Below are 13,285 nucleotides of genomic sequence, written 5' to 3' on the forward strand. Positions count from 1 at the left end.
AATAAATTAAGATTGTGTGTAGATTACAAAGACTTGAACAAGGCATGCCCTCAGGACTCTTTTCCTTTGGCTAACATCGATCGCATGATTGATGCGACGGCCAGCCATGAGATACTCAGTTTTCTTGATGCCTATTCCGGGTATAGCCAAATCCAGATGAACCCGGGAAATCAAGAAAAAACTTCCTTCATCACTAAATTTGGCACCTATTGTTATAATGTAATATCGTTCGGACTAAAAAATGTTGGTGCCACCTACCAACGCCTAGTAAACTGGATGTTCGAAGAACAAATAGGAAAATTAATGGAGGTTTACATTGACGACATATTAGTTAAGTCCCTGTGAGCAAAGGACCATTTGGAACATTTGCACGAAACCTTCGACATTCGGAAGAAATATAATACGAAGCTGAACCCGGAGAAATGCACATTCGGGGTCGGGTCCGGGAAGTTCCTTGGATTCATGGTATCTAACCAGGGAATCGAGATCAATCCCAAAAAAAATCAAAGCTATAGAAGACATCACTGTGGTGGACAATCTCAAGGTCGTACAAAGGTTGACCTGGCGTATAGCCGCCCTAGGCCGGTTCATATCAAGGTCCTCCGATAAGAGCCACCGGTTCTTCTCATTATTGAAGAAGAAAAATAACTTTTCGTGGACCCCAGAGTGCTAGCAAGCTTTGGAAGTACTCAAACGGTACCTTTCGAGTCCACATTTGCTTCATACTCTGAAGGCAGACAAGCAGTTGTACCTGTACTTAGAGGTATATGAGATAACAGTAAGCAGAGTCTTAGTCCGGAAAGAGGAAGGTACGCAATTTCCTATCTATTATGTTAGCAGGACTCTAAGCGCCTCCAGGAAGTTAAAGTCATATTGTCAATGCCATCTCATATCTGTCATAACTACTTACCCATTGAAGAACATAATGCACAAACCCGAGCTCTCGAGATGATTGGCCAAATGGGTCGTGGATTAGCAGATATGATATCAAATATCGACCCTCAACCCCCCATCAAATTGCAAGTTTTGGCAGATTTCGTGGACGACTTCATACCGGCCTTAATACCCGAAGTCAAAAAAGAATTGTTGTTGACCTCGGGGACTTCCTCGAAAATCTTGACCCTCTTTATGGATGGTGCCTCGAACGCAAAAGGGTTCGGACTCGGCATCGTGTTGAAGTCGTCTATGGGTAACGTAGTTAGGCAATTTATTAGAACTGTGAAATTAACTAACAATGAGGCCGAGTATGAGGCCATGATTATAGGTCTTGAACTAGCTAAAAGCTTGGGGTCTAAAGTGATCGAAGCTAAATATAATTCCCTCATTGTGGTAAATCAAGTCAATGCGAAATTCAAAGTGAAAGATGAAAGAATGTGAAGATACTTGGATAAACTACAGGTAACGCTGCTTCGATTCAAGGAATAGATCCTACAACACGTGCCTCGGGATCAAAAGAGTGAGGCTGATGCGTTGGCGAACTTGGGTTTGTCAGTTGATGACGATGAATTCAGCTCGGGAACAGTCATACAACTCATGAAATCAGTAGTGGAAAAAGGCCATGCCAAGATAAACTCAACAATTTTAACTTGGGAATGGAGAAACAAGTATATAGATTATTTAAAGACTGGGAAGTTACCCTCGGATCCCAAAGAATCGAGAGCTCGGCGCACGAAGGCAGACAGGTTTAGCTTGTCCGATAATACTCTATTCAGAAGAACGTTTGATGGCCCACTAGCTATATGCTTGGGGCTGGGGACACCAAATATGTTTTGAGGGAAGTTCATTAGGCCACCTACAGAAACTATTCGGGGGTAGAATCTTTGGTTCCTAAGATAATCAGAGCTGGCTATTATTGGATCAACATGGCGAAAGATGGGAAGGACTTTGTGCGAAAATGCGACGGCTGTCAGAGGCATGCACCAATGATCCACCAACCTAGGGAGTTTCTAAACTCGGTCTTGTCGCCTTGGCCGTTCATGAAATGGGGAATGGACATCATCGGTCCCGTACAATGGGCACCGGTAAGGTTCAATTTATACTATTTATGATGGACTATTTCTCTAAATAGGTCAAAGCTCAAGCGTTCGAGAAGGTCCGAGAAAAAGAAGTCATCGACTTCATTTGGGACCACATAATATGCCGGTTCGGTATACCAGCCGAGATAGTATGTCATAACAGGAAACAATTCATCGGCAGCAAGGTAAGCAAATTTTTCGAGGACCATAAGATCAAAATGATCTTGTCAACACTCTATCATCCTATTGGGAACTGATAGGCAGAATTGACGAACAAGACAATCCTTCAAAACCTTAAGAAAAGGTTGGCCGATGCCAAAGGAAATCCAGCCTGAAGTCTTCTAGGCATACTGCACGACCTCAAAATCCAGTACCGGGGACACCCCATTTTCGTTGGTCTACGATGCCGAAGCACTAATATCAGCCGAGGTGGGAGAACCGAGCCTCAGGTTCCGATATACAATCGAAGAATCAAACGGCGAGGCCATAAGCACGAGCTTAGAACTACTGGATGATAGGCGCGAGGCTGCTCTAGTCCAGTTGGCCACCCAAAAGCAGCAGATAGAAAGATATTACAACCGAAGAGCCAACCTCTGACACTTCAACATCAGGGATTTGGTGTTAAGAAGAGTAACACAGAACACGTGGAACCCGAACAAAGGGAAGCTAGGACCGAATTGGGAAGGTCCATATCGAGTCATCGTGGTTACCGGTAAAAGTTCGTATAAACTCGAACCACGAAACGACACGCAACTACCAAACAACTGGAACATGACCCACTTAAAATAATATTACTTCTAAGGTACGACCTCATTCATTTTTATATTTTATTTTTATTATGAGTTGGGCTATCATTTGCAGGCAACAGCCAAAGGAGAGTGTAGTTGTTAGGTCTGAAAGCACGTGTTGTACCTTTTTTTCCTTAAATCGATTTTGTCCCAAATAGGTTTTTCGACATAGTTTTTAAATCGTGCTAACTTAGAATCGAAGACCGATTTTAAATAGGAGGAAATGGTCGCATCAACAGTATTTGATCCCACTCGACGATTGACCTCGAATACTGGGGGACATCACCATCGGGTCATGATTTTTAGCAAGGAAGGAAACTCTGTGCTCGAACAGTCTAGGATCGGTAGTTAGGATTTATTGTAAGGGCCAAACGGTCAAATGAACCGTGCTCGCATAGGTCACCTAGACCATAATACGAGCTTTTAACACGCTTACAATCTTGTACGTTATACATAGAAATGAAAGAAAGTGTCTACCTTGCCAACAAATATTTTTTGCTTCTTAAAAGTATCGAGCCTAAGGGCTATTCCTACTCAGGATTTATCGATCCCAAGGGCCACCCTTATCCGAGTCTAAAGGGCTACCCCCACTCGGGGATTGCAGTCCGAGATAAACTCGGGTGGCTCAGGTTATCAAAACTAGGAGGCACAAAACCTATTAGGTAGTGCCCAAACCTAAAAGGCTAAGGCTACCCTAAAAACGGTTCGGAGACATCCGAAGCCCGTAATCAAAACATAAGGCCTTCAACAAAATTCAAAACTTGTTCAAAGGTTACCCTCAGCAAAGATACAGTCTAACAACATTTAAAGAAGCATCAGGGGTAAATTTTCGTTCACTCTGAGCTTACACATGTTCGAGAGAAAATTGCATCGAGGGAATGTCTTGTTCGGACCTACGAAAAGTGACTTATTACTACGTTTGATTCTGTGCTAAGGCATTAGAAATATTTGCAATAGAAAAATGATGCTAAGATAATAGACTTGCACATTGCTAAAAGGGAAATATTTTATATTCCGAAATATCTTTACAAAGTCCCAACAAAAATGGCCTCAACAAAATATATGTACAGGATACAAAAACCAAAAAAAATAATCCTAAGGCATATACGCCTAATCTTCACTAGGACCCGACTCATCACGAGAGTCATCAGGGCCTTCGGGTTCTTCGGAGCCTTCTTCATCTTCAGGTTCAACAAGTTTTTTGGCCTCGACCTCAAGTCTTTTTGCCTCCTCGATCTTAGCTGACAGGTCGAAGCCTCGGGCATAGATCTCTTCGAGGGTCTCCCTCTGGATAGCCATCTTACGTACTCGGCAGTATCTTCAGGCGAGCCTTGGCTGCTTCGACATCATCCTTATAATGGTCCACCATCTCTTCAGCATCGGCAGAGGTTGTGCATAACTGAGACTTTATAGCTTCACATTTGTTACCGAGGGCGTCCCGCTCTGCTAGAGCCGAGCTCAATTATGATCCCAGTTCATCAATCAACTGGGATCGCTTGTTGGCTTTTTCTTTTGCTACCCGGAGTTGAACCTCTACCGATGCCAATTGTGCCTGGGCGATTTCTTTCTCTGAAGCTAGCCGGTCCATTTTGAACTTCCAACCATCGTCCATGGCTTGGACCTCCTTCATTTCAGCTCAGAGTTGGTCGATACGATCAATCTTTTGTTGAACCTGTGAGGCTTGGTCATTAGACGCCATGGCTCAGTATTCATTGCTAACTTCAAAAACCTTTATCTTTTCGACCAGATCGACATGTTCTTGCCTTAGGATCAAAGCCTCCTTTTGAGCCTCATCCAGCTTGGCCTGAAGGGCCTTGATGGCCCCTCTGTGTTGCTCGCTGAGAAGCCTGTACATATCTCTTTTCTCGGCATGCTCCTTAACCTCAAGCTCAAGCTCGTTAACCTCAGCCAAGTACCAAAGAAAGATTTTGTGATGAAGTACCGAGGCCTGAAAAGGGATAAAATAGTATGAGAAATATCAAAAACTAAGTCAAAGTTCGGAAGAGCATAACGATGCCTTACCCTATTCAGCGCTTGTTGTACTTTGTTGAACGGGAACGACACGTCCACCTCATTTATTTTTGCTTGGTCATCTTCGTCCACCAGGCATCGGAGGTAGATCATTACTCCCACGGGAGCACAAAGAACCTGGGCATCCTCCGGGACAGTGATGATTATCGACCTCTTATGGCCGGGATATACACTCGGGGTGGGGAACCGATTGATTAACTTTAGGCTCGAGTTCAGCCCACCGACTTCTAAAGACGGATCCTTTCTTGGCACTTCCAGGTCACCCAGCCCAGAAAAGTCTTCTGGGACAGACGAGTCCACGCCATCGAAAAAGGAACGAAGGGGATCATCGACGCCATGAGCCCCTTCGTTAGACCTCTCCTTCCCTGCTCGGGCCTCCTCGAGCATGGACTCGGTATAAGAAGGCGACCCTGATATCTCTATTACATCGGGCACCTCCTTCAGAGTGTAGCCGGCATCCCGAAAAGTCTCAGCCCCGGTCTCCTCATCAACCTCCCGAGTTTGAGAGAGATCGGCACCATGGATCTCCTTCTCAACAGCTTCCTTCTCCTCTGGAGAAGTCGGCCAGTGGGCCACAAAACAATCGTCTTCCTCGGGCTCATCTCTGAGCCAAAGAAACGAGTCTGAGTCGGGCGCTCGAGAGCTAAAACTTTCCTTTGGCTTACAAGCCAACCTTTTCTTTGGCTTTTTCTTCTTCTCTGAGCTAGGGGAGCTCGAAGCCTTCCCTTTCTTCTTTTCCCCCGCTGCAGCATCGAGCTTCCCCAAAGCGGAGGGGTTAACGGATAAGGACACATCCTCGTTCCCTCTTGAAGGCCTAAGTTTAATGGTCTTAGGCAAACCTACAAAAAGAAGAGTGAAGAAAAGAGAGTATGTACGATGCGAATGGGAAAGCCCGATGTTACCTATTCGGGGAAGGGTCTTACCGTGAGAACGGAGACCCCTCGAGAGTTTTTGCCATGTGCGATCACAATAAGACATATGTGAACAAATACCCTCGATCCACTCCTTGACTCGAGGGGTAGCGCTTGGGACTCGAGCGATGGCTGCACCATCACAAGTACCAGTGAGTAAAAGGGAGATTAACGTAAAATGGCGTTCAAAGGGAAACTGTACTTACGAGATGCATTCTCGGGGAATGGAATGAACTCGGGGGGAACCATGTCTTCAATCTTCACCGGAACAAACTGTCCATGCTAGCCCCGGTACCGGTCCTCATCGATACTCGAGAATGGGGCTTTGCTAGCCCGACGTGTGAGCTTTATTAGTCCCTCTTGGAAGTTCGGGGATTGTATAGGCGGAGTAGCTGATCGATGGTGAACTATCGGGATTCGGTCTTGTTCACGAAGCAACGAAGGAGGATCACGATCCTGCACAGCGAAGGGTGGATCTAACCGAAGCATATTTCGTACCTCTTGTAAAAGTCTAAGATAATCAGTTCCACCGAGCCCAATGTGAAGGGATAAGTATAAACAATTACATACCCCTCCACATGGGTAGTGATGTCGTAGTTAGGCACGGTCCTCATCGATACTCGAGAATGGGGCTTTGCTAGCCCGGTATATGAGCTTTATTAGTCCCCCTTGGAAGATTCGGGGATTGTATAGGTGGAGTAGCTGATCGATGGTGAACTGACGGGATTCAGTCTTGTTCACAAAGTAACAAAGGAGGATCACGATCCTCCACAGCAACGGGTGGATCTGACCGAAGCATACTTCGTACCTCTTGTAAAAGTCTAAGATAACCAGTTCCACCGAGCCCAATGTGAAGGGATAAGTATAAATACTTAGATACACGTCTACATGGGTAGTGATGTCGGCGTTAAGACCAGGGACTACTACATCCTTACCCGCGTAGTTGCAATCCTCTCGGATCACGGGAATGCCGTCTTCGGTAATGAAGCATATATACCTTGATACTCGTTCGCCCTAACCCTGCACCGATGAAGGCTTTTTGACCTTAAAGTCATCTATGATTGAGAAGCCCCCGGGGATGAACATTTTTAAAGGAGGCTTGGGAGTAGGTTCATCAGTAGCTGCGCCTAGAGCAGACGTCTCGAGGATGACTATATCATGAATGACCACCTCGGTTTCAGCGGTCGATTGGGAAGAAGAAGAAACGACTTGTTTAGGAGCAGAATTTGATGTTTTAGCCATTGTTATCTGAAAAAGCTTAAAAGGTCTAAGAAAAGGTGTTGAAATATGAAGAGTCAAGTGTGCTGATTTGGGTTAAAACTAGGTAAAAACCCGAAAATTACTGAGAAAATTTGAAGAAGAGAGGTAAAGATATGAAAGTATGAAGAAGGTAAGTAACAACTTTAAGAATCGAAGGTAGAAGCTTGGTCAAACGGTGAAAAATGAACGAAGAATGAACGCTTTTATAGAGGTTTCGTGATGCTTCGCATTCAGAGGTGACCTGCCGATGGCTGACACGTGTTCAAAGTCAAAATGACGTGACTGATGGGATATTTCGGCTTCTTTGTCGTTTCTGTTGCGTCGTATTAAAGAAGGAGATGAAAAGTGATAAGTGAGGATTTTGACTACTTATTAGCACCTTTTAGCTTTTGTTTTAGTCTTAAAGTATTGAATTGTATTCCCGAAACTGATGAAACGTGCTAAATTGCAGGAATGTTGAAAGTTGGACTCCCGAGATAAAACCCGACTCAATAAGGAGTAATCTAAACACAAGGCAATAAAAGACATAGAAAATACAAAGTGCAGACCGCAGATGATGAAGGAAAGCCCATCAAAATTTCTAGCAAATTGCGGACAACACAAGAATTATGCGGACGCAAAAGATGAGTTGAGATCAACTTTAGAGAATGTGCAAACTCCAAAATCCAAGTCCTTCAGAATTGTGGACAGCACAAGAATTGTGCGGCCACAGAAGTACAGGTGCAGACCGCAGAAGAACAAGTTGTGGCCGCAGTAATAAATTTGCGGATCGCAAAAATGATGCCTTGCAGTTGCAGTCAAGAACTGTGCGGCCGCAGAACTCCAGCTCCTGCTAGATGAAGAATTTTGCGGACCGCACATGGAATTGTGCGGCCGCAGAACCTCCCAAAGGGTATTTTTATCCGAAATTGTCAACTTTGTATAAATAGAAGAGTTTCACGAAATTAGGTCATGTTTTGACATTAGCAAGTCCTGTAGACGTTTTTCTTTACTTCTTAGGCAACTTTAGCTTATTTTGGTGATTTAACATTGAATTTCTCTATTTTAATCTTTCAATATGAGTTTTATTATCTTTTCCTCTTTGTTTTCTTCTACACCCACTATGAGTAGCTAGATTTTTACTAGGGTTGTCACCCAACCCTAGTGTGTAAACCTTATGGGTAATTACTTTTATGCTTGTTTATGAATGGATGTTTATTATTTAGCTTGGTTCATGCTTTAATTGTGGAATTAATGGTTGCAAACATTAATTCATACCTATTTGACTTAGTCTCTTCTTGAGAAAGAGGGACCTAGTCTAGGTTAACTTAGTTAATAAAGAATTGGGTTAATTGAGAGATTGATTAGCCCAATTAAAGGGTTCAACCTAGAGATAGTAATAACCCGACTTGAGCTCTTATCAACCGTTTTAGTAGATACCCATTTGGTTTTAAGAAAGAAAAACTGGGCAAAACCACTTTTTGATTTAGAGGTATTGAGTGGGCAATGTAGTGTTGTGAGCTATAATACACCACAATCAATAAAACGGGCATAAAAGTCTTTATCCCATTAGGCAAACACGTAGATCATGGTCACAGTCCTAGGCTTTTTTATATCTTTGGAAAACACTCAAAAACAATCTTCTCTAGTTTTAAATCTTTAGATTTGCAATTGTTAGCTTAATTTTAGAAGTAAAAACAAAACCATATTTGTGGAAGTGCAATCTAGATACTTCACTTACATATTCCGAATATATACTACTAACTCCCATCTTAGCTCCCTGTGGATTCGATCCCGACTCCTTGTTGGGTTTTATTATTGCATACGACCGTGTGATACCTCTTGTGAGGTGTGCATTTGGACGTGATCAAAAAGCATTAGTTGTTTCTCATTGTTTCAGTAAACCTCCTCTCTAAACAACGAGGGGACTATCTGTATACGGGTAAAATCGAGTCCGTTGAACATCTCAGTTTCCCGGTAGAACAAACAGGACTGGAGCATGATCATAAGGAATCGAAGTCTAGGAGAAAAACCTCTCACATCGGGGATCGAGCAAAACATCCGCTCTCAGAAGCATCGGGGCCACATCTTTCGGGTCCGATTCGAGTCCCTTAATTTCAGAGTGCATTACCAAATGGCCAAACATCACTAACAAATGACATTCGTGCCAAATCGGATGTCACGACGTAAATCTCGGCCCGTATTAGCAGTGAATCAATGATTAGCATAGAGAAAGATTTTTCTCCTTTTTTAGAATTGCATTTAAAGTAATACTCCCCTGTTATATAAAGGGGAAACTAATTGTTCATTAGACACATTGTAACACACATATCAAGGTAATTTATTTCAATTCTCTTTGTTATTCAAAGTTCTTATTTTTGTTTTTAAGTTCTTCATAAGAGCAAGCTTGAAATCGAGGGCAGGTTCTTCATCGAGATATCAACTGAATTCGGAATCACTCTTATCATTGATTTGGCCATTTATTATGTCTTTCATTTGCTTAATCTAACGTCATTAACCATTTGTATTGAATTAATCAACATATCCTTATAACCTCATATAAATTCAATTGTTATTCATTTTTTAGGGTAAACATATGCTAACATCTTGGAATTCTCCGATTCTTACAAATCCAGTAACCGATTTTTCGTTACCAATTTTTCCAATTCAAAATCATGAATATTATCGAACAATCAATATGATCCCGTCACTATCATATCCCCTATTTTAACGGCTGGAACCTTAACTTCCTCTACCACTCTTGGATCATCAGATTTATTCCCTAATTGAAACGGATGATTTAATCTTTTTTGCTGAATTTCTGATTTTATACTATTACCCCATCTCTTTTAACAACAAACCCGTTGTCTTCAGTGTTGACCGCGTGTACAATATTAACGTTAGAGTCAAAATACAAGTTGTGGATGAAGCTTTAGACTCTGCGTTCAAATAAAAATCATTGAGAACTTTCGTACGGTCAATTTGAATTATCTTGTTTGTTTTGCTTGTGAACAGATAATTCGGCGTCTGAAAGCAACTCTCGCATATTCTCCAACTTCGATGCACTTTCTGGCCCATCTACCAACGTCGTAGGCTACGCCAGTGGTCTGTTCATTTATGCAAATAAGATATGCATCTTCTCCCGGAGGCACTTTGTTATATCGGCAAAAGGGTCAAATATACACACCTATTATGAGAAAAACGTTTAAATATATTATTCGTTATATTTTGGGTTCAAATATATCTCTAATGTAATATTATTGTTTCAAATATACCCCTCTTCTGTTAAGTTTGTCCAAGGTGAACATCAAATCATACGTGGCATTGACATTTGATGAGGTGGATGCCACATAACATGCCACCTCAATGCCCATAATCCACATATAAAAAAACTAAACTTTGAAATACAATATTTTTCATGATAGCGGTAATTGTTGCAATAGTAGTGGAGGAGAAGAAAATTTTAGTGGTGGAAATAAAATAGAAGGGAGAAAAAAATGGGTTAGGGGCGCTGAGGTGGCAAACCATGTGGCATCCATGTCACGACCCAAAATCTCACTCGTCGTGATGGCGCCTATCTCAATACTAGACAAGCCGATAGACAAGCCGGCAATCTCAATAAACCACATATCCTTTAAATTTAAAAACATAATGATTAAATTCAGCGGAAAAAATCTCACAAGTACAAATATAAATACCCCCAAAACCCGGTGTCACTAAGTGCATGAGCATCTAATATGAATACAAGTCTGGAAAACACAGTCTATAATAGTTTGAGACCAAATACAGTAAACAAGGAGATAGGGAAGGAGAGACAAGGTCTGCGAAACACGGCAGCTACCTCTGAATCTCCAAAAAGTCAACTGTATGAGAGAATCAACACCCACTATGTCCGGGAGCACCTTGATCTGCACACGAAGTGCAGGGTGTAGTATGAGTACAATTAACTCAGTAAGTAACAATAATAAATAAAGAACTGAAGATAGTGACGAGCTACACAGTTATAGTTCATTTTTAGTAATTCCAGCAAAGAATAGACATGCTTTCAAATCCGGCAGTTTAAGTCAAATCAATTTTACACAGTTCAAGTTCATGTAATCCGGATATGGAATCTTTCAGAAATTTCACAACAATAACAGATAGCAACTAAGTGCATCAACAAATGAAAATCAAGTATAGCCTCTCAGGACAACAATCACTTACTAGGCTCCCAGCCCTCAGCACTCACACTCAATGGGTACCCGCGCTCACTGGGGGTGTACAGACTCCGGAGGGGCTCTTACAGCCCAAGCGCTATAATCTACATGGACAACTCACGTGCTATAATGTAAATATCTGGATCCCCACGGATAACTCACGTGTTATAATATCAATATCTCACAATCAGGCCCTCGGCCTCACTCAGTCATAAATCTCTCTAGTCTATCGGGCTCTCAATAATCATGAAATCAGCCCAATCAACAATGATATGATGCATCAATAATGAATAACAGAGACTGAGATAAAATATGCGAGTACAAATGGAGACCGAGTACAAATAGCATTTAGCAGGCAATTCAACATATAACGCGACCCCTGTGGGACCCAACAGTACCAACACATAGCCTAAACATGGTTTCTAACATGATTTACAGTCAGATTTCTTCAACACATAGAGAGCATATAGCTAACAAGTCATTCAACTTTACAGTTTTACGGGACGGACCAAGTCACAATCCCATCGGTGCACGCCCATAGGCCCGTCACCTAGTATGTGTGTCACCTCCAAAATAATCACATGATACAAAATCTGGGGTTTCATACCCTCAAGACCAGATTTATAACTATTACTTACCTCAGAACGTAAAATTCTTTACTCTGCTATGCCTTTGCCTCGCAAATCGGCCTCCGAATGCCTCGAATCTAATCATAAATAATTTATTTCAGTCAATAAAATTTTATAATTTAAGTTAAAAAAGTTGATCGGATGTGGACTTATGTGTAAATGACATCGGATTTGAATTTTGATGATTTCAATAGCTCTATATGGTGATTTTGAATTTAAAATCGTGTACGGAAAAATTTTTAGAGGTCTGTAGTGGAATTAGGTTTGAAATGGCGAAAGATAAATTTTTAAAAAGTTTGACCGAGGGTTAACTTTTTGATATCAGGGTCGAAATCTGATTCCTGAAATTTGAATAGGTCTGTTATGTCATTTATGACTTGTGTGCAAAATTTGAGGTCAATCGGACGTAATTTGATAGGTTCCGGAGTCGTTTGTAGAAATTGGAAATTTCAAAGTTCATTAGGCTTGAATTGGGATGTAATTGATGATTTTAGCGTTGTTTGAGGTGATTTAAGGATTTGACTAAGTTCGTATGATGTTTTAGGATGTGTTGGTGTATTTGGTTGAGGTCCTGGGGGCCTCGGGTGAGTTTCGGACGATAAACGGATTATTTTTGGCCTTTGGGAGATAGCTGATAGCTGCTGCTAATTTTCTTCTGGTTTCCTTATACGCGATCGCATAAGTTCATCCGCGATCACGTAAGCTAATTTGGGGCACAAGTGACTTTGTTCTATGCGGTCGAAGAGTAAGAAACATGATCGCGTAAGTGTATTAGGCGCTGCTTCGCGAACGCGTGAATAAGTCCGCGTTCACGTAGGAGTAATTGAGCAGAAGAGTAGGTGAGGCAACTGCTCTACGTGATCGCATGAGGCTGGATGTGTTCACGTAGGTTTGAGAGGCAGTGATCAGTGATCGCTTAGGTCATTCTGCGTTCGCGTAGGCTAGAAGTGTGGGCAGTCTATTTTGTGCTTCGCGATCGCGAAAATAGCCATTTTCATAATTTGAGCTAGAGACCACGGATTTGGGATATTCTTGAAGGGATTTTCCTAGAGTTCATTCGGGTAAGTGTTTCTTAATTGGTATTGGTTAAATTACCCGAATCCATGGTTGTTTTTAACATTTAATGGGTGAATTAAGTTGAAAAATTTAGAAAAACCCTTTTGGTTTAAATTGAAGATTTGAGGGTCGAGTTGAGGTCGGATTTTGATAAAATTGGTATGGATAGACTCGTGGTTGAATGGGCTTTCAGATTTTATAACTTTTGTCAGGTTCCGAGATATGGGCCCTACGGACAATTTTTGGGTTAAATTTCGGATCTTTATGGAAATATTATATTTTCATATGGAATTAATTCTAATAAAATTTTATTGACTGAAATGAATTATTTGCGACTAGATTCGAGGCATTCGAAGGCCGATTTGTGAGGCAAAGGCATATCAGAGTAAAGAATTTCACGTTCTGAGGTAAGTAACAGTT

This window comes from Nicotiana tabacum, chromosome 23, assembly GCF_000715075.1.
Source record: "Nicotiana tabacum cultivar K326 chromosome 23, ASM71507v2, whole genome shotgun sequence".
Classification (NCBI taxonomy): domain Eukaryota; kingdom Viridiplantae; phylum Streptophyta; class Magnoliopsida; order Solanales; family Solanaceae; genus Nicotiana; species Nicotiana tabacum.